At 48.3% G+C, this 19,721-nt stretch overlaps 1 protein-coding gene across 3 annotated transcripts in view; it reads left to right on the top strand.

Moving 5' to 3' along the window:
• LOC144755181 (coagulation factor XIII B chain-like) overlaps positions 1 to 19,721 on the top strand; it is a 1,011,791-nt gene that overhangs the window by 291,660 nt on the left and 700,410 nt on the right. The gene's annotated exons all lie outside the window — the stretch shown is intronic.

Below are 19,721 nucleotides of genomic sequence, written 5' to 3'. Positions count from 1 at the left end.
CATGGCACTGGAGCCCAGCTAGTCTGGCTGATGAGGGGTGATGCCCCGAAACTGTTCCCAGGATGCTTTGTTCCGGTCCAGGGAGGACCTGTCCTGGCAGTTCGGCTGGACTGTTCCCATGGGGAACAGGGTCAAGACTGGTTTGTATATGGCTTGGTTTAAACTGGAATAGCATAGTGAGCAAAAAAACAATGGATTTTGGCCCAGATCTCTGTACTGGGGTGAATATTTGGTTAGAAGCATATGAGCTGCAGATCTCACACTGAGCATTAGATCGCCACCTGGTGTTGGGTTTGGATGATTGCATGTTGTTGTCTTCTTGGAAGAAGTCTTTGTAGTCACGAGATAGGTGCCCCACCCTTGGACAATAGTGCGCATGGGCATCGACTCCATCCTTAGATTGTTTTTTTCCACCACTGGGTTCGGATGAAACTTTTCCGCTCCGGTTCAAAATCTACTTTTCAAGTACTTCGACGCGTGAAAACTTATTTAAACTTCATCAAACTACTTTCGATATCGATAAACGTCGACTCGACTCCATCAGATCGATTCCGATCGTCGACGCGGGCCGTTGGGCCTATCCACGCCGTGAGGCCAAAAGATGCCCCGAGTGTGGTGCAAAATTTCCACACAGTGACCATCACGAGGTCTGTAACCTGTGCCTATCGCCAGACCATGACGAATCCAGCTGTACAGCCTGTGCATCCCTTCGATCCAAAAAGACCACTTGAGATCGGAGGGCCCGTCAACGCGATATTCAGAGATCGGCCCCGGAACCGGTGGATATCTTCGATGAAGGTCCATACGTCCTCGAGGATGATTCGGACGATCTTCAAATCGTATCAGAGGCAGATGACTCAGATGACTCCATACCTTCGGGTCAACGCGTGAGTACCACTTCCCCTACCCCGGCCCCAGCACCAAAATCGAAGGCAAAGGTCAACACTCCACCTCCGGGGCCCAGTTGAGACCCAAAACACACTTTGAAAGCCTCGCCATCAAGCCCGGCACCGAAGAAAATAATGAAGCCTTCCGGTAGTTCCTTGTTGAGCAAACCGAAAGTGCCGATCCCACCACCTCCCTCGGCACCGAAACCGAAAGAAGTCCCGGTTCCGAAAGACACTCCGAAACCGTCGACCCCTAGAAACGAAATAGCTCCGAAAGCGATAAAGCCTGTTTCCGATGTCTCAAAGCCGACAAAAACAGCTTGAACTCCGAAGCCAGGACCTTCGGCACTGAAACCGACAAAGCCTGCTCCCGATGCTCCAAAACCCTCGAAACAGGCCTCGGCTCTAAAAAACACCCCTTTGTGCCAAAATCTACGCCAATGGACTCTACACCGGCTGCTAAGGCTAAAGACAGGCAACAACCATGTCCAGAACCGGAAAAAGCGGCGCCGAAAGTGGTTGCTCAAGAAGAGGAGCTTTTTCAGCCAGATCCTCTACAAATAGGGATCTACATTGATCCAGAAACAGGACATGTCTCCACTATGCCACACAGAAAGAGGAAATCGGATACAGCACCTACACCTCCAGTGCCTGTCAAGAAGAAGGACTGTGCCGCATCTCCTATGCATCCCTCTTCTCCTATTCCTCCTTCACCTCCTCTTCCTTTAAATATCTCACCTCAAAATTCTCCTCCTCATTCTTCACCACATACACCTCCTCAGAATGATGATGAGTACAGCATAGGGGGAGATGGAGACCCAGATGAGCCTTTTCCCTACCCAAGTGGCACACCAGATTGGGAATACCCAAACCCACAAGATGTACCAGATATTCCTAACCCACATGCATATCCATCCAAACCTTCGCCTCCAGAAGGTAATATTGGGTTTGAACACCTAATTAATAGAGCTGCCATCTATCACAATGTCACTATGCATTCAGACAAGGCAGAAGAGGATTTTTTATTAGATACTTTTGAACAATCCCAAAAATCTGTTCAAATATTGCCAATGACTAAAGGAGTCATTAAGCATGCACCAGAAGTGTTTAAAGATCCTGTACGAGCTAGAATCATAAACCCAAGGATAGAGAAAAAGTACAGACCTGCTCCTGGGGACCCTGCTTACATTAAGGGACAACTACCCTTAGACTCACTAGTTGTTTCCAACGCTAGAAAAAGAGTAAATTCCCAAACATCAGGCAAAGCACCACCTCCTGATAAAGAATCAAAAATAATAGATGCTTCAGGCAAAAGAATAGATGCCCAAGCTAGCAATGTGCATGGCGCATAGCCAACACACAAGCCCTACTTGCAAGATACGACAGGGCTCACTATAATCAGTTAGAGACACTCTTACAAAAATCTACCTGACCAATATAAGGCACAAGCAAATGACCTTATACAAGAGGGTAAGCTTATTTCAAATGCCTCCATTAAGTGCGTACTTGATGTAGCAGACACTGCATTCAGGGCAATAAACACCAGTGTCCTCCTAAGACGTCATGCGTGGCTACGCATTTCAGGATTTAAGCAAGAGGTACAAACTACTATCTTAAATCAACCATTCAACCAACAACAATTGTTTGGTCCAGAAGTAGACAGAGCACTAGAAAAAATGAAAAAGTACACTGAAAAAGCCAAATCTATGGGTTCTTTACAATCCACCCAAGCAAGAGGGTCCTTTCGTCGCTCCTTTTATAGAGGAGACTCCAAACAAACTGGAGCAGACAATTCCGCTTCCTTTAAAGCAAATACACAAACATCCTCAAATAAAGAGTATTTTAGAGGAGGTTATAGAGGCAACAACAATAAGGGAGGAGGTCGAGGAAACAACAATTTTCGAACCTCTCCCTCCACAAAACAGTGACTTTCTTCTGCTACCCCAACAGCATTCCACTCCTGTAGGGGGCAGACTAACACAGTTCCTACCTGTCTGGAATTCCATCACAACAGACAAGTGGGTAAGACAGATTATCCAGTATGGCTACTGCCTAGAACTTACAGATACCCCACCACACATACCATCCACACAGCGTCCAATGTCTGTAGAACTTCATACGCTGCTCAAACAAGAAGTTCTATCATTGCTCGAAAAAGACGCAATAGAGATAGTTCCATACTTACCAGTATGCATCTGTTCTTGGCATGTAGAGCTGCAGATTCTCACACGCCCACCCGCCTCCCCGGGACCTGTATCTGTTCCAGTTTCTATCTTAATTAGATATACACACATGGACATCTCTTTTCTATTTTCTACTAACTCCATCATTTCCCAACATGGCGAAAAACAATCTAAGGATAGAGTCGATGCCCATGCGCATTCAGAAGACAACAACATGCAATCATCCGAGCCCAACACCAGGTGGCAATCTAATGCTCAGTGTGAGAATATGCAGCTCTACATGCCAAGAACAGATGCATACTGGTAAGTAGCATTTTCCATATTGATCGGCATTCTGTCCATCAATTGTTCTTTTTGCATTGGTTGCCCCGAGTGGGACGGGTACGCCCAGACGTGGGTCCCATGCCCTCCATGCCACTGGAGTAATGCTAGCCTGGCTGATATGGGGTGATTCCCTAAAACTGGTCGCAGGATGATTGTTTCCGGTCCAGGAAGGACCAGGCCTGGAAGTATGGGCTGGACTGTTCTAATGGGGAACAGGGTCCAGACTCATTTGCATATGGCTTGGTTTAAACTGGATTGGCATGGGGAGCACAGAAACCATGGATTTTGGCCCATATCTCTGTGCTGGGGTGTATGTTTGAAATTTATCAGCTATCAGCATTCTGTCCATCAATTGTTCTCTTTGCATTTGTCACCCCAAGTGGGACTGGTATGCCCACACGTGGGTCCCGTGCTCTCCATGCCACTGGAGTCAAGCTAGCCTGGCTGATGAGGGTGATGCCCTGAAACCGGTCCTAGGATGCGTATTTATGGTCCAGGGAGGACCTGGCCTGGCAGTACGGGCTGAACTGTTCCCATGGGGAACAGAGTCAAGACTGATTTGCATATGGCTTGGTTTAAACTAGAATGGGGAGCACAAAAACTATGGATTTTGGCCCAGATCTCTGTACTGGGGTATATGTTTGACATTGATCAGCATTCTGCTCATCAGTTGTTATTTTTGAATCTTCAATATCAGTCAACACCCTCCAAACAGCCTGATTTAGCTATTTAAATAAACCTATGGTCTTTGCTGCATTTAACCATAAATATCAAAACCATGATCCTTCACAATTGTTATGTAGTTCCTATAAATCTATATAAGATCTGCACATTTAGACAACTGTGGGAGTTGTGTCCAGACTGATTCCAGGCACCCCCCACCGGATATGCTCTCCTGTAAACCCGCAAACTCACAGTGCCACTATGAACTCCTCTTACCGAGCAGAGAATAGTTTCCGGCATCTATCGAACAGGGATTGTGAAAACAGTACAGTACTTTTTGCTCAGTCACTTGTGCTCACTTTGTCTCAGAGAGATACACAGAATAAACAATGGGGATATTTCCAATAAGCATTATTTGAGCCAGCATCATCCTAGTGCAACATATGTTTGCTGCAATAACCATAAGACAGAAACAGATATAAACGATTATAAGCACCAACAGAATAAATGGATGGTAGATTTCTACCATAGATATATGCAGGTATATAGATACATGACAGTAATAATACATACTCCCACGATGCTAACCCTAACTAGAAGCACCAAAATGTACATAGCGTGTATGTAGGTGTATAGCCAAGACTCCCCCTAGGATGTAGCCAACCCCATCACCTGAAGTGGGAAACTGTAGGACCTCGTCTTCGTCTCAAGATGGACACCCCGTTAGGGATTTAAGACCACTGCGTGCTGGAGTGTCTGTGTGCACGAACCTCAGCGTCTTGTGTCAGTGTATCGGTATGGAAGTCTTTCTCCTCTGTCTGCCCTAGCAATGATATGGCGTTTATAAACCCAAAATTGTACCCTCAGGGGTTCTACCTTGCTGTGTCATGTCGGCTGTGGATGTCGAAAGGGATGACATTTATACATAGTTATTATGCAGAAGATGGTAGTCCTGCTGTGCTTCTGACAATCTTCATGCATAATAAATTAGTCTAGTTTTCGGAGAAAACCACAAAACATGTATGCAGCACCTAACTAGGTAAAAGGTCAGCACAAATCTGTTATGCAGTACAACGGTACGGTAAATGTAGGTAAAAGGTTACTACCCAAGCGTATATTGGGGTACATTACGAATCATAACACAATAGGCTCCAAAGCAGAATGCACACACCAATAAGACAAAAGCCTCAAGTAGGAGATAACACATTATTACACGTCTCACCCGCAGTTTTTTAATAGGACTCTCTTCATAGGCCAGTGAACCCCCTTTGTGACCTATCACCTTGCAGGTCACCAAAAACAGGAGATCATAATGTAATTTAAAGGATGCAAAGGACTCTTCAAATTCCAAAACAGATGATGTTAATGGGAAAGAGGCAATAGGTAATTTAAAGGAAATTGTAGTGGAAATTGTAAACTTGCTTCACTGCTCCATAGAGCCATAGCTCAAATAAATTTCAATCTCTGTACATCAGAACCCATGGGATAATGTAAATTAGAGGGAAGACATAATTTGAACTCTAAACACAGTGCTGTACTGAATGATGTGGCTTTTAGAACTGGTTTCCAACCAAAAATCCAAGTAATTTAGGTGAAACAAAATTATCAATCAGCGAACATATTAAGACCAGTATAATTTATTCCACTTCACTTAGGCAATAATGTCACAAATGATTTGTCGGTTAAGGCCGTTACCTCCTCCTGGTCCACTTCATGTGATTCACATAACAGATCTCTGTGATATTGCTTTTCCTGAGAAGGATTCAGCTTTGCAACATGTCTATAACTAGGCTTGAGACAAGAAAGGCACCAGACAAAAATCTCCAAATAATTCATGTGGAGGCCCGGTTGCCTGCACGATAACTTGCCAAGCATTGAACTCTTAATGCATCAAGCTCCTGTGGCTGATTTCCAATGATATGGCTAGGTCAAGAGCCATACCAAATATGGCTTGTATTATCAATGTTTATTTATTTTTAATATAATTAAAACACCACTGCAACTCCGTTCCTTCTTCCATAGTAAGGATCTGTTTGCCATTATTTTGAAAGAGGAATACTATATATGTATGAAAAAGGCTCTTAGCTTTCAAATTCAGAGGGCAAGTATATATGGTTTTAATAGATGATGCAAGTAGATTTACAATCCTAGCTACCCACAGAGGACAAACACATTCTTTGATCAACTCTATAATTTCTGTCTCCTAATTCAACATTTTAAACCATTTTTACTAAGCTACTCAGCATGAATTCAAAGTACATATGAAGAAAATATGGAAAGTAGACAACTCTATGATACACTGTTAAACTAGTGCCACAACTGCATTTTCTCTTTCTGGAGGCACAATGCAACCACGTGGTGAAGGGGAAGGGACAAGAAGAGAGAGCAGGGAAGGTCATTTTGAAAGCCAAGGGTAAGCATTTAAGAAACCTAATAAAAAATGATTTACGAAGTCAAATATTTAAACTTATGATACGTCTGTGATATGAAGAAAATAAAGATGGTCAACATTAGCTGGCACACACCCCATCTAAGAGTTTAAATGTTCTCAGTCTGAAAGAAGGTCTTAATGAGAGAAAAATATTGAAAATTATATAATGTCAGTTTAGTAGGAAAGATGTTGTCTATAAATCTTTCAAGCAACTGTATAACCTCAAGTTCTTAGAAAGGCAAAGTTTGGGGATATCAGTAGAGTAAAAGACATGAATCATAAGTGACTCTTTAAGCAGTGCAAAAGCTTAATGGGTTTACTGTAAATTTGGATTTAAAGTTATGGCAAGTATTGGTCGTGACCATCATACAGAAAATGTATTGGAGTCTATGAATTTCTTTTGAGGCCTATTGGCTTTAATAAACTAGTTTCTTGAAGATAAGTAACATTGCAATGTTCCATCAGCATATTTTCTTTTGTTTGTGACTGGAACTATATTCAAAGATAATCCAGTGACTGATTTGTAGATTTTGGGAGAACATCATTCACATTTTAATTGATGTTATGTTATATGTTATATGTTATATGTTATATGTTTTATGTTATGTTATGTTATGTTATGTTATGTTATGTTATGTTATGTTATGTTATGTTACCTTGTGTTATGTTATGTTCCCATCTGTTACAAAAGTGGGGATAAAGGCCTTTAATGTGAAACATTTTAGTTGTTTCCTAAATGCCAGGATTGCAAATAGAGAAGCAAGGAATTCCACAGTGTACTGTCCATGACCTAGAAGGCCTCAATCCTGAATGAATCTTGCAAGTCGAATGGCTCTGTGGATTGGAAGCATGCCATTTACACTTAGAATCATATAAGTCATGTGACCATGTGTAAATCAAATTATAAGAAATGATAAAGGTTAATGATTGGAGGTCACTACTGCACTTCCTAACACTATGCAATACACATACAAGGCACCCACAACAGTAAACTCACTTACAAGTTGACTTTACTGACATTTACCACTGCATTGCATTCAGCAACAGAAGTGTAAAATGCAATTACAAGGCATTTATTAAAATGCACAAAGATAAACCCACCTCAGGTCCCTCATGTTAAGTTAAGTATTTTGAAAATGTGTCAAGTGGAGTCAAAGACAAAGACAAAAGAGGGTGTCAGAACCCTTTTCAGAAAGCTGTGTAACAGGGAGGAGGAGCTACTGGGCCAAAACTTGGGCGTTGAGGCCTTCTATGCTCGATGTTCCAGTCCTGACCTACTATGGCTTCTAATTAACTGGGCCAAGTAGTGGCCATCCAGCAGTGGACTGTTAGTGGTCGCATGAGTCGAGTAGTGGAGGCTTCTCAGGAGCAGCAATCTGCTAAGCATTAAGACGCTTATAACCCAGCATACAAACAGTGACAGCAAAAAGTTGGTTATCCAGTCAAATCCTAGCTTTTGTGCAAATGGTATCCTTAATGTAAACACACAAAGCATTTGTGACACAATAAATAGTCCTCACAGCTCTCTTAATGTCAGCATGCTAAAGCTATATTGGGTGAAATTCAAAAGCCCTTTTGTCCTTTATGGTGAAGGTACTGGTTTCCCATTCAAATCATAGAGGCTACTTCCAGGTACGGACCCTGCAGAACCCATGCACCCAAAGTGTTGTACTTTGCCTTAAGAGTTCACCAGCACCTCAGCACTAACTTTGTGCAAGTCCTCAGTAGCCCCCAGGGCCCAAGACAGTCCTATCCACCTTGGAGGCAGCAAGAGATACCTGAAGAACCAAGTGGTCCTTTGTGAGCTCCGAACTACCGCTCCTGAGGGTCCGCAACATCAGCTTGCTCCTAACATTGTTCCCTCTCCTGGCATACGGGGTCACCTAACACAGTGCTCACAAGGGTGACATCCCGCTCCTAACAGGTAGGCCCCTCCTAGCACACGGGGGTCACCAAACACAGCTCACAGGTGAAACAGTGCACTCTTCATGGTGGCTCTCTCCTGCAACTCGGGGATCACAACACTCACAAGGGAGATGGTCTGCACCTCACAGGTGGGTGTGGAGGATCCGCACTCATGCTACATTTACAACTTGAAAATGTTTTCTAGAAATAGTATAAGAAAGCAGGAGAAAGACAGCCTGACCCCTGGCACTTGTTGGAGGACCAAGAGAGAACTCCCCCTCTTGGGTCAAATATATATATATTTGTTCGAGGCATGTGAGCTGTAGATCACATGCTTTGCATACTCCTGCCATCTAGTGTTGGGCCCAGATGTTTTCACTTTGTTTTTCTTCGAAGACGTCTTTCCAGTCACAAGGTAGGTGACTCCTCCTTTCAGTGAGAGTGCGCATGGGCATCCACTCAATTGTTAGATTGTTTTTTTCTGCCATTAGGTTCGGACGTAAATTGCTGTGCTCCGGTTCGACAACGTTTCGCGGGGTCCCCTCGGTGCGCAATGCACTTACCCTCGACGATATTGTATTTGATAGCAGTTCCCATTCTTGCGTATCGTCTCAGAAATTTTATTTTATTTGGAAACTTAATGGAAGGACATTGGGGCTAGCCGAGTCGGGTCAGCTCACAATCGATGGAATAGACTCCATTTAACTTCTGTCCCGGGTGTCGAGCCAAGTAGCCGTGCACCGACTCCCATGAAGTCTGCAATTTGTGTTTGTCCCTGGAACACAATGAACAAAATTGTGACGCGTGCCGATCCTTCCGCTCCAAGAAAACACTCCGTGAAAGTCAGGCTCGACATCCCAAAATACATCAAAGCATAGTGGATCTGCTCAAGATCTTTTTGGAGAAGATTCCGACCACAATGTCTTTGACCCACAAGGAGCTGAAGAAGAAGAAGACAACCACATTTCCCTATCAGAAGCCGACTCTGACATGGAAGTAGATATTCCGCAGGGTCAACGTACGATGAGTACTGATGCACCCCTGTCTACACCCTGCCCAAAAAAAAGGCTGAGGTCCCTCCTCTGCCTTTGGGCAAGGTCGATACCAAAGGGGATGATGGACGGGGCATTGGAGCAAACCAAACACTCGCCCCCAGTCAACTGATCTGGGTTTAATCCATCATCATTCTTTAGCTCACTCCACCACCACAGTTCAGACATGATCATATGCAAATCAGTCTGACCCTGTGCCTCATGGGAACAGTCCAGCCCAAATTGCCAAGCCATGTCTTCCCTGGACCGGAAACAAGCATCCTGGGACCGGTTTCTGGCTAATCAGCCATCATTAGCCAGGCTAGCTTTAATCCAGTGGCAAAGTGAGCAAGGGACCCACTTCTGGGCATACCCTGCCAATTTGGGGCAAACAAAGCATTACCAAACTGGATGAAGGACGGAGCGTTGGAGCAAATCAAACACTCAACCCCGGTCAACTGATCTGAGTTTAATCCATCATCATTCTTTAGCTCACTCCACCACCCCAGTTCAGACATGGCCATATGCAAATCAGTCTGACCCTGTGCCTCATGGGAACAGTCCAGCCCAAACTGCCAAGTCATATCTTCCCTGGAGCGGAAACAAGCATGCTGGGACCGGTTTCTGGCTAATCAGCCGTCATCAGCCAGGCTAGCTTGAATCTAGTTGCAAAGTGAGCAAGGGACCCACGTCGGGGCATACCCTGCCAACGTAAGGCGAACAAAGCGAAACCAAAGGGGATGATGGACAGAGCGTTGGAGCAAATCAAACACTCACCTCCAATCAACTGATCTGGGTTTAATCCATCATCATTCTTTAGCTCATTCCACCACCCCAGTTCAGACATGGCCATATGCAAATCATTCTGACCCTGTGCCTCATGGAAACAGTCCAGCCCGAACTGACAATCCATGTCTTCCCTGGACATGAAACAAGCATCCTGGGACCGGTTTCTGGCTAATCAGCCGTCATCAGCCAGGCTAGCTTGAATTCAGTGGCAAATCGATGGAATAGACTCCATTTAAATTCTGTCCCGGGTGCCGAGCCAAGTAGCCGTGCACCGACTCCCATGAAGTCTGCAACTTGTGTTGGTGCCTGGAACACAATGAACAAAATTGTGACGCGTGCCGATCCTTCCGCTCCAAGAAAACACTCAGTGAAAGTCAGGCTCGACATCCCAAAATACATCAAAGCATAGTGGATCTGCTCAAGATCTTTTTGGAGAAGATTCCGACCACAATGTCTTTGACCCACAAGGAGCCGAAGAAGAAGACAACCACATTTCCCTGTCAGAAGCCGACTTTGACATGGAAGTAGATATTCCTCAGGGTCAACGTACGATGAGTACTGATGTACCCCTGTCTACACCCTGCCCAAAGGAAAGGCTCAGGTCCCTCCTCTGCCGTCGGGCCAAGGTCGATACCAAAGGGGATGATAGACGGAGCATCGGAGCAAACCAAACAATCACCCCCAGTCAACTGATCTGGGTTTAATCCATCATCATTCTTTAGCTCACTCCACCACCCCAGTTCAGACATTACCATATGCAAATCAGTCTGACCCTGTGCCTCATGGGAACAGTCCAGCCCAAATTGCCAAGCCAAGTCTTCCCTGGACCGGAAACAAGCATCCTGGGACCGGTTTCTGGCTAATCAGCCGCCATCAGCCAGGCTAGCTTGAATCCAGTGGCAAAGTGAGCAAGGGGCGCACGTCTGGGCATACCCTGCCAACTTAGGGCGAACATAGCTATACCAAAGGGGATGATGGATGGAACGTTGGAGCAAATCAAACACTCACCCCCAGTCAACTGATCTGGGTTTAATCCATCATCATTCTTTGGCTCACTCCACCACCACAGTTCAGACATGGCCATATGCAAATCAGTATCACCCTGTGCCTCATGGGAACAGTCCAGTAAGCATGAGCGTCAAATCCGTTCCGCTCGCGGATTTCGCGGATTTTCTGTAAATCCGCAATCCACGAACTCCCATGAATTTACCGAAAATCCGCGAATCCGCGAGCGGCGGATTCGGGGGGCAAAAGTTCAAGCCTTCAAGCTTGAAGTTGTAACTATTTTAGGATGGCGCCGGCAAGCTGCCAGCGCCATCCTAAAATTGTTACAAAGTCAGCTAAGTTAGCTTCAACAGGAAGCGCTAATAGATAAAATAAAGCAGGTGCTCGAGCACCTGCTTTATTTTATCTATTAGTGCTTCCTGATCGGTCTCTGACCTTTTATACACACAAAAGGCATGGACTCGCATGGAAGCCGGATAGAGGCCTTTGCATCCTTGACTTTCACGAGCGCAATCCTCGTGCTGTTCCTGTGGCCAGGAGCTGAAGGGACCCCTGCGCCCTTCGGGGCTATTGCATAGTAACACACACATGGTCGCTGGAACTAGCTGGAGCTCAAATTCAGTGACTCATTCATCAGCCCAAAAACAATCGTGAGCGTCGTCGAGGCTGGGCAGGTGTGCCTTCTTCCCAAATCTACCGTTGAAAATCAGCTGTAATGCTGGATAGAGGCCTTTGCATCTTTGACTTTCACGAGCGCAATCCTCGTGCTGTTCCTGTGGCCAGGAGCTGAAGGGACCCCTGCACCCTTCGGGGCTATTGCATAGTAACACACACATGGTCGCTGGAACTAGCTGAAGCTCAAATTCAGTGACTCATTCATCAGCCCAAAAACAATCGTGAGCGTCGTCGAGGCTGGGCAGGTGTGCCTTCTTCCCAAATCTACTGTCGAAAATCAGCTGTGATGCTGGATAGAGGCCTTTGTATCCTTGACTTTCACGAGCGCAATCCCTTTGCTGTTCCTGTGACCAGGAGCTTCTGTCTCTTCATCTACTGCTCTGATCGGTCTCAGACCTTTTATACACACAAGAGGCATGTGCACTCGCATGGAAGCCCCGCCCACACACTCGCGGTGTGCACCGTCTTCCCGCCATTGACCCACTATGAGGGAGGATGTGGAGAAGTGTGGCTCACTGGTTAGAGGAGGCAGACCTGGAAGCAGAGGTCAGCCCGGGACCAGTGTTCAATTCCCGGCTCGGCGGGGTCTTGAGTCCTAAAATGTCCATGGACTTGACAATTCTCGCTCCAGTGCCTACTCGATTCACGGGTTCACACTCTGCGACTCTGGGCAATAGCTTGCTTAATCTCCACAACGGCCCCTCGCGGCGGGATGCCTGGCTTTCACCTTGCGGATACCCTGCCGGGGTTATCTCACAGGGGAATACCAGGACGGGTTCCATAAGCAAGCGCTTAGAAACCGCTTGGTGATTTTGCGCTATATAAATTCCTGTACATCCTGTACATAGCTTGAATCCAGTGGCAAAGTGAGCAAGGGACCCAAGTCTGGGCATACCCTGCCAACTTTAGGCGAACAAAGCGATACCATAGGGGATGATCGACGGAGTGTTGGAGCAAATCAAACACTCACCCGCAGTCAACTGATCTGTGTTTAATCCATCATCATTCTTTGGCTCACTCCACCACCACAGTTCAGACATGGCCATAGGCAAGTCAGTATGACCCTGTGCCTCATGGGAACAGTCCAGCCCGAACTATTAAGCCATGTCTTCCCTGGACCGAAACAAGCATCCTGGGACCGGTTTCTAGCTAATCAGCTGTCATCAGCCAGGCCAGCTTGAATCCAGTGGCAAAGGGAGCAAGGGACCCACGTCTGGGCATACGCTGCCAACTTAGGGGGAACAAAGTGATACCAAAGGGGATGATGGACGGAGCGTTGGAGCAAATCAAACACTCACCCCCATTCAACTGATCTGGGTTTAATCCATCATCATTCTTTAGCTCACTCCACCAACCCAGTTCAGACATGGCCATATGCAAATCAGTCTGACCCTGTGCCTCATGGGAACAGTCCAGCCCAAACTGCCAAGCCATGTCTTCCCTGGACTGGAAACAAGCATCCTGCGACCACTGTGCCCTCGGCCTGGTTGCCCCCTTGCTCCCCGCCTGCTGCCTGCCTCGTACCTGCCTGCCTGCTACCTGCTGACGCCGATCCAGTCCGGAGCCCCAGCCGCAGCAGGGCCGCCCGCCTGGTTTTTCGCGCCGGTTTTGCCGCGACCCCGCCCCCACGCCTGCCGATAGGACCACGCGCTCCCCGCCTCCCTGCTGACCCGCCCTCCCGGCTCCCTTCTTAAGGTGACCCCGACCCCGGATCAGTAGCGACCACTGTGCCCTCGGCCTGGTTGCCCCCTCGCTCCCCGCCTGCTGCCTGCCTCGTACCTGCCTGCCTGCTACCTGCTGACGCCGATCCAGTCCGGAGCCCCAGCCGCAGCAGGGCCGCCCGCCTGGTTTTTCGCGCCGGTTTTGCCTCGACCCCGCCCCCACGCCTGCCGATAGGACCACGCGCTCCCCGCCTCCCTGCTGACCCGCCCTCCCGGCTCCCTTCTTATGACGCCCCCTCAGCGACCGCGCAGCGGACGCGCGCAGCGGGAGCACCGAATGAGCGCCGAAGGTGCGCCAAAGGTAAGCCCGTCTGCGCCCGTCCGCGCCTGGACCGCGCCCAGTGCCAGGACCCCTGGCCCCCGCAGATCTCAGCCCACCCGTCGGACGTACGACGCCGCCACCCTCAACGCACTCAACGACGGACGAGTCCCAGGATGCTACCGAGCCACCCCGAGACGCACCCACGGACCCTTCATCTGCCAGTCCTGCAAGTTCACCTGCCTCGCACCTGCACCCGCCAAGCCGACCAACAGCAGCAACCACCTCAAGTGCATCCTGCTCAACACCCGCTCCGTCCACAGACACGCCATCGAACTCTGGAACCTCCTCGACACCACAGCTCCTGACGTCGCCTTCCTCACGGAAACTTGGATGAACGCCTCTTCAGCGCCCGACATCGCCATCGCCATCCCAGAGGGCTACAAGATCACCCGGAGGGACCGCACCGCCAACCAGACAGGAGGAGGCATCGCCATCATCCACAGGGACACCATCCGCATCACGACCAGCACAGACGACATCCTGACCACCGCCGAACACCTACACTTCCAGATCCACACCGACCCGAAGACCACCCTCAGAGGCACCCTGATCTACCGACCCCCGGGACCACGCACACGATTCAGCGAGGACATCGCCGACTTCGTCAGCCCACATGCCCTCCCCTCCGCCGACTACATCCTCCTGGGGGACATCAACTTCCACCTGGAGAACAACAACGACCGCAACACCACCACCCTGCTCGACAACCTCGCCAACCTCGGACTCAAGCAGCTGGTGACCACCCCCACCCACCTCGCCGGACACACACTCGACGCCGTCTTCTCATCCAGCAAAGACATCACCTTCAGCCACGCCACTGGACTCCACTGGACGGACCACAGCTGCGTCCACTTCACCTTCAGAAGAACGACGATCCACCACCACCAGCAACAGGTTGCCCGCAGAAGCTGGAGCAAGATCACAGCCGACCAGCTCGCCACTTCCCTGAGCCAGCACCCTCCCGCCAGCTCAGCGAACCCCAGCCAGGCCGCCGACAACCTCACGGAGTGGATCAGCAACTGCGCGGACGAACTCGCCCCCCTGAGGACCCCGCCCAGCAGACCCGGCAGCAGAAAAGCCCCATGGTTCACCGACGAACTCAAGAGCTCCAAGAAGAACTGCCGAGCTATCGAGAAAACCTGGCGCAGAGACCCAACACCGGACAACATGACTGCCCTCAAGCTCGCCACCCGAAAACACCACCAACTGATCCGCGCCACCAAGAAAACTGCATTCAAGGACCGGCTGGACAACAACGCACACAACAGCAAGGAACTCTTCAACATCGTGAAAGAGCTCTCCAACCCCAACGCCGGAAACAACGACATCACCCCATCGCAAGAACTCTGCAACTCCCTCGCCTCCTACTTCCACAACAAGATCGCGGACATACACAACAGCTTCAACACACCAACCGACGAACGCCACGTCCGACACGACCGAACCAACGCCCCCCACCACCACCCTCCGCGCCTGGACCCCGATCAGCACCGAAGACACCGTCCGCATGATGAACTCCATCCACTCCGGATCACCGACCGACCCCTGCCCTCACCACGTCTTCAACAAAGCCGACGCTGTCATCGCACCCCACCTACGGGACATCATCAACACCTCCTTCACCACCGCCACCTTCCCGGAGAGCTGGAAGCACGCCGAACTCAGCGCTCTACTCAAGAAACCAACAGCGGACCCCACCGAACTCAAGAATTACCGCCCCATCTCGCTGCTCCCGTTTCCGGCCAAAGTCATCGAGAAGACCGTCAACAAGCAACTGGCCGCATTCCTCGAGACGAACGGATCCCTCGACCCCTCACAGTCTGGCTTCCGAGCCAATCACAGCACCGAGACCGCCCTCATCGCTGCCACCGATGACATCCGAACCCTGATGGACAACGGAGAAACAGCGGCCCTCATCCTCCTAGACCTCTCCGCGGCCTTCGACACCGTCTGCCACAGCACCCTAGTGCAGCGCCTCTACAACGTCGGAATCCAGGAGAAGGCACTGGAATGGATCATCTCCTTCCTCGACGGAAGGACCCAGAGAGTCCGCCTACCACCGCACAAATCAAAGGCCACCGAAGTCATCTGCGGCGTACCCCAAGGATCCTCGCTGAGCCCAACCCTCTTCAACGTCTACATGAGCCCCCTCGCGGCCATCGCACGCCAACACAACCTGAACATCATCTCCTACGCCGACGACACCCAGCTGATCCTCTCCCTGACCAACGACCCCGCCGCCGCCAGAGCCAACCTTCACGAAGGAATGAAAGAGGTAGCCGAGTGGATGTCGACCAGCCGCCTGAAGCTGAACTCGGACAAGACGGAAGTCCTCATCCTGGGATCCTCGCCCTCCGCCTGGGACGACTCCTGGTGGCCCCCCGCCCTGGGAACCGCACCCAAACCGACAGACCACGCACGCAACCTGGGCTTCATCCTGGACTCCTCCCTCTCCATGACCAGGCAAGTCAACGCCGTCTCCTCGTCGTGCTTCAACATCCTGCGCATGCTACGGAAGATCTTCCGGTGGATCCCCACCGAGACCAGGAAGACTGTCACCCAGGCACTCGTCACCAGCCGACTGGACTACGGCAACGCCCTCTACGCCGGAACCACCGCCAAGCTCCAGAAGAGACTCCAACGGATCCAGAACACCTCAGCCAGACTCATCCTCGACGTCCCACGACACAGCCACATCTCCGGACACCTAAGAGACCTGCACTGGCTCCCGGTCAACAAGAGAATCACCTTCCGTCTCCTCACCCACGCACACAAAGCCCTCCACGATCAAGGCCCGAGCTACCTCAACACCCGCATCAACTTCTACGATCCCAAACGACACCTCCGATCAGCCAGTCACGCCCTCGCCGCCGTCCCCCGCATCCGAAGAACGACAACAGGAGGAAGGTCCTTCTCCTACCTGGCCGCCAAGACCTGGAACTCCCTCCCGACCGACCTGCGCCTGACCCAAGACCACCTCGCCTTCAGGAAGAAGCTCAAGACCTGGCTGTTCGGGCAGTAGCAGCACCCCCCTCCCCCTAGCGCCTTGAGACCCTCTGGGTAAGTAGAGCGCTCTATAAATGTCTATGATTGATTGATTGATCCTGGGACCGGTTAATGGCTAATCAGCCATCATCAGCCAGGCTAGCTTGAATCCAGTGGCAAGTGAGCAAGGGACCCAAGTCTGGGCATACCCTGCCAACTTTAGGCGAACAAAGCGATACCATAGGGGATGATGGACAGAGCGTTGGAGCAAATCAAACACTCACCCCTAGTCAACTGATCTGGGTTTAATCCATCATCATTCTTTGGCTCACTCCACCACCACAGTTCAGACATGGCCATATGCAAGTCAGTATGACCCTGTGCCTCATGGGAACAGTCCAGCCCGAACTGTTAAGCCATGTCAGCACCGGGAACAGGTTTCCAACGCCTCACATTCCGGTTCGGCTCTACAACAAATACCAATGCCTTCCAGCTCAGGATCCAGTCGGCCCCATTTGGGCACTGAGCCGAAACATTCGGCACCAAAAACTGAAACAAGTTCTTGTAGCAATCGAAAACAGCTTCTGATCCAAAAACAGCGGCTCCAAAGATTTTGCCACAGAAAAAGAAAGCAACTCCCACTCCATCAAATAAGCATTTTTTAGATGTCCCGCCTTCCAACACAGACCCGAAAGAGAAACAATCGGTCAATAATCCTTAAACTGGACATATTCATGCAAAATTGCCAGTTAAATGCAGGCCAGGGTCCAAGGACACTTACCACATTCCTCTTTAGGGGAATATTGTTGGCACTAACCCTTCTCCTCCTTCTCTAACACCTTCCTCCCCACCTAACTCAAATTTGCTTATACCACCCACAAATTCACCACAATCACCTGACAACCAGGATGATGGGGATGGGGATGGACCACATGACAATAGTCCTGATCCTTGGAATGATTATAATACGGACCCAAACACGGACAATGACCCAGACTTATACTCTTCAAAACCCTCTCCACCAGATGATAATTTAGGGTACATAGAATTATTAAATTGAGCTGCTCAATAAGATGGAGTACAGCTTCACAAAGAGTATCTTAAGGAAGATTTTATGTTTCAAAGTTTAAGCTCTTCACAAAAATCCACTCATACACTTCCATTGCTTAAGGGTATGCTTAAACATGTAGACAATATTTTTAAAGATCCTGTGCCTGCAAGAATCCTTACACCAAGGGTAGACAAGAAGTATAAACCAGCACCTACAGATCCAGTTTACGTCAAGGGTCAAAAACCACTAGTAGTTTTTAACGCCCGTAAAAGGGCAAACTCACAGCCCTCAGGAGATGCCCCTCCTCCTGACAAGGAATCTAAATAGAGAGATGTCTCTGGCAAAAGAGAAGCTGTGCAAGCTGCCAATCACTGGTGTATTGCCTATAGTCAGGCTTTTTTAGCCGGATATGATAGAGCGCATTATGACGAATTGGAGCAATTGGTCCAATTTTTAACAGACAAACATAAGGCCAAGGCACACAGCCTAGTTCAGGAAGGAAAACACATTTCTAACACCTCCATTCGGTGCGCTTTAGATGCAGCTGTCACTGCAGCTTGTGCAGGTACCACCTTTGTCTTGCTAAGGAGACACACCTGGCTCTGAATTTCAGGGTTTAAACCCGAAGTCCAGGCTTCTATTTTAAATCCACCCTTTGACAAAGAGCATTTATTTGGTCCTGTTGTAGACATTTCCTTAGAGAAGATGAAAAAGGACAAAGATATCTCTAAATCTGTGGGAGCTCTGCAGTCCCCATCCAATCGGGGCTCTTTTTGTCGCTCCTCAAAAACACATCCACAGACAACACCTCAATATAATACAAAGGTAACAGTCAGTCACCCACGTCACGTCAAATAAACTTTATTTCGATTCCATATAGAAATCATAAAAGTATACATTAAAACATTTTCTAAAAAAACATTGCAATTAATCCACCATAAAATCACAGTAGATATTTACAGAATCTTGATTAAAATCACAGTACAGGTTTTTAAAGCTAATTTCCGTCAAGACTCAGTATCTGTTTCTAATCACCAGAGCTGATCTAATAAAATTTGAAAACAGCATTACAGATATTTGTAGTTGACAGAGATAATAAAAGGTCATAAGCTTCTTTATAATAACGCGTTCCAAATGGTACCAATAATGGTTTGATGAAGATGTTTCTTGGAACCTTATACAAAGTACAGAAAAGAAGAAGGTGGAGAGTATTTTGCGAGACCCTATTATTACAAGGACAACAGGGTAGTTTCTCCCACCATCCCCCCTGCTTTGGAAATGCAAACAAAAAGTGTAAAGTGCCAAGGCGAAATCTTGTAAGATAAAAACGCCATTGCGTGTTCATAATGTATGACAAATAGAGCGGGCGCACTAGTCTTCCTCGTACACGTAGTACCCGATCATTTGACTTTAAAGAACCTAGGTTAACACTATAGGCATTTTTGATAATTTCCTTAGCATCCTTACTAAGCATTTCAGGGTTTGTAAACATATTATAAAAAGTCTCTCTAACATATCGTAGCCACGGGATTTGGGTATAGTGATCGAGTTTAAGGCAATCTTGAATGATATCTCTTGTTAATTTCAATTCTTCTGATCGCCAAACTTTAGACCATAATGTTAGAGGTGCAACGTGAATAATATCACTTATAAACTCAATTCCAACTTCTCCGTGGCAAAAAGTGTTAGATGTGCCCAATGGTACGGATAATAAACGTTTTAAAAACTTATTTTCCATAATTTGTATTT

The sequence above is a fragment of the Lissotriton helveticus genome, chromosome 1_1, assembly GCF_964261635.1.
Source record: "Lissotriton helveticus chromosome 1_1, aLisHel1.1, whole genome shotgun sequence".
NCBI classification, from domain to species: domain Eukaryota; kingdom Metazoa; phylum Chordata; class Amphibia; order Caudata; family Salamandridae; genus Lissotriton; species Lissotriton helveticus.
Note: the sequence above shows the minus strand (reverse complement) of the source record. Positions and strands in the feature narration are given on the sequence as shown.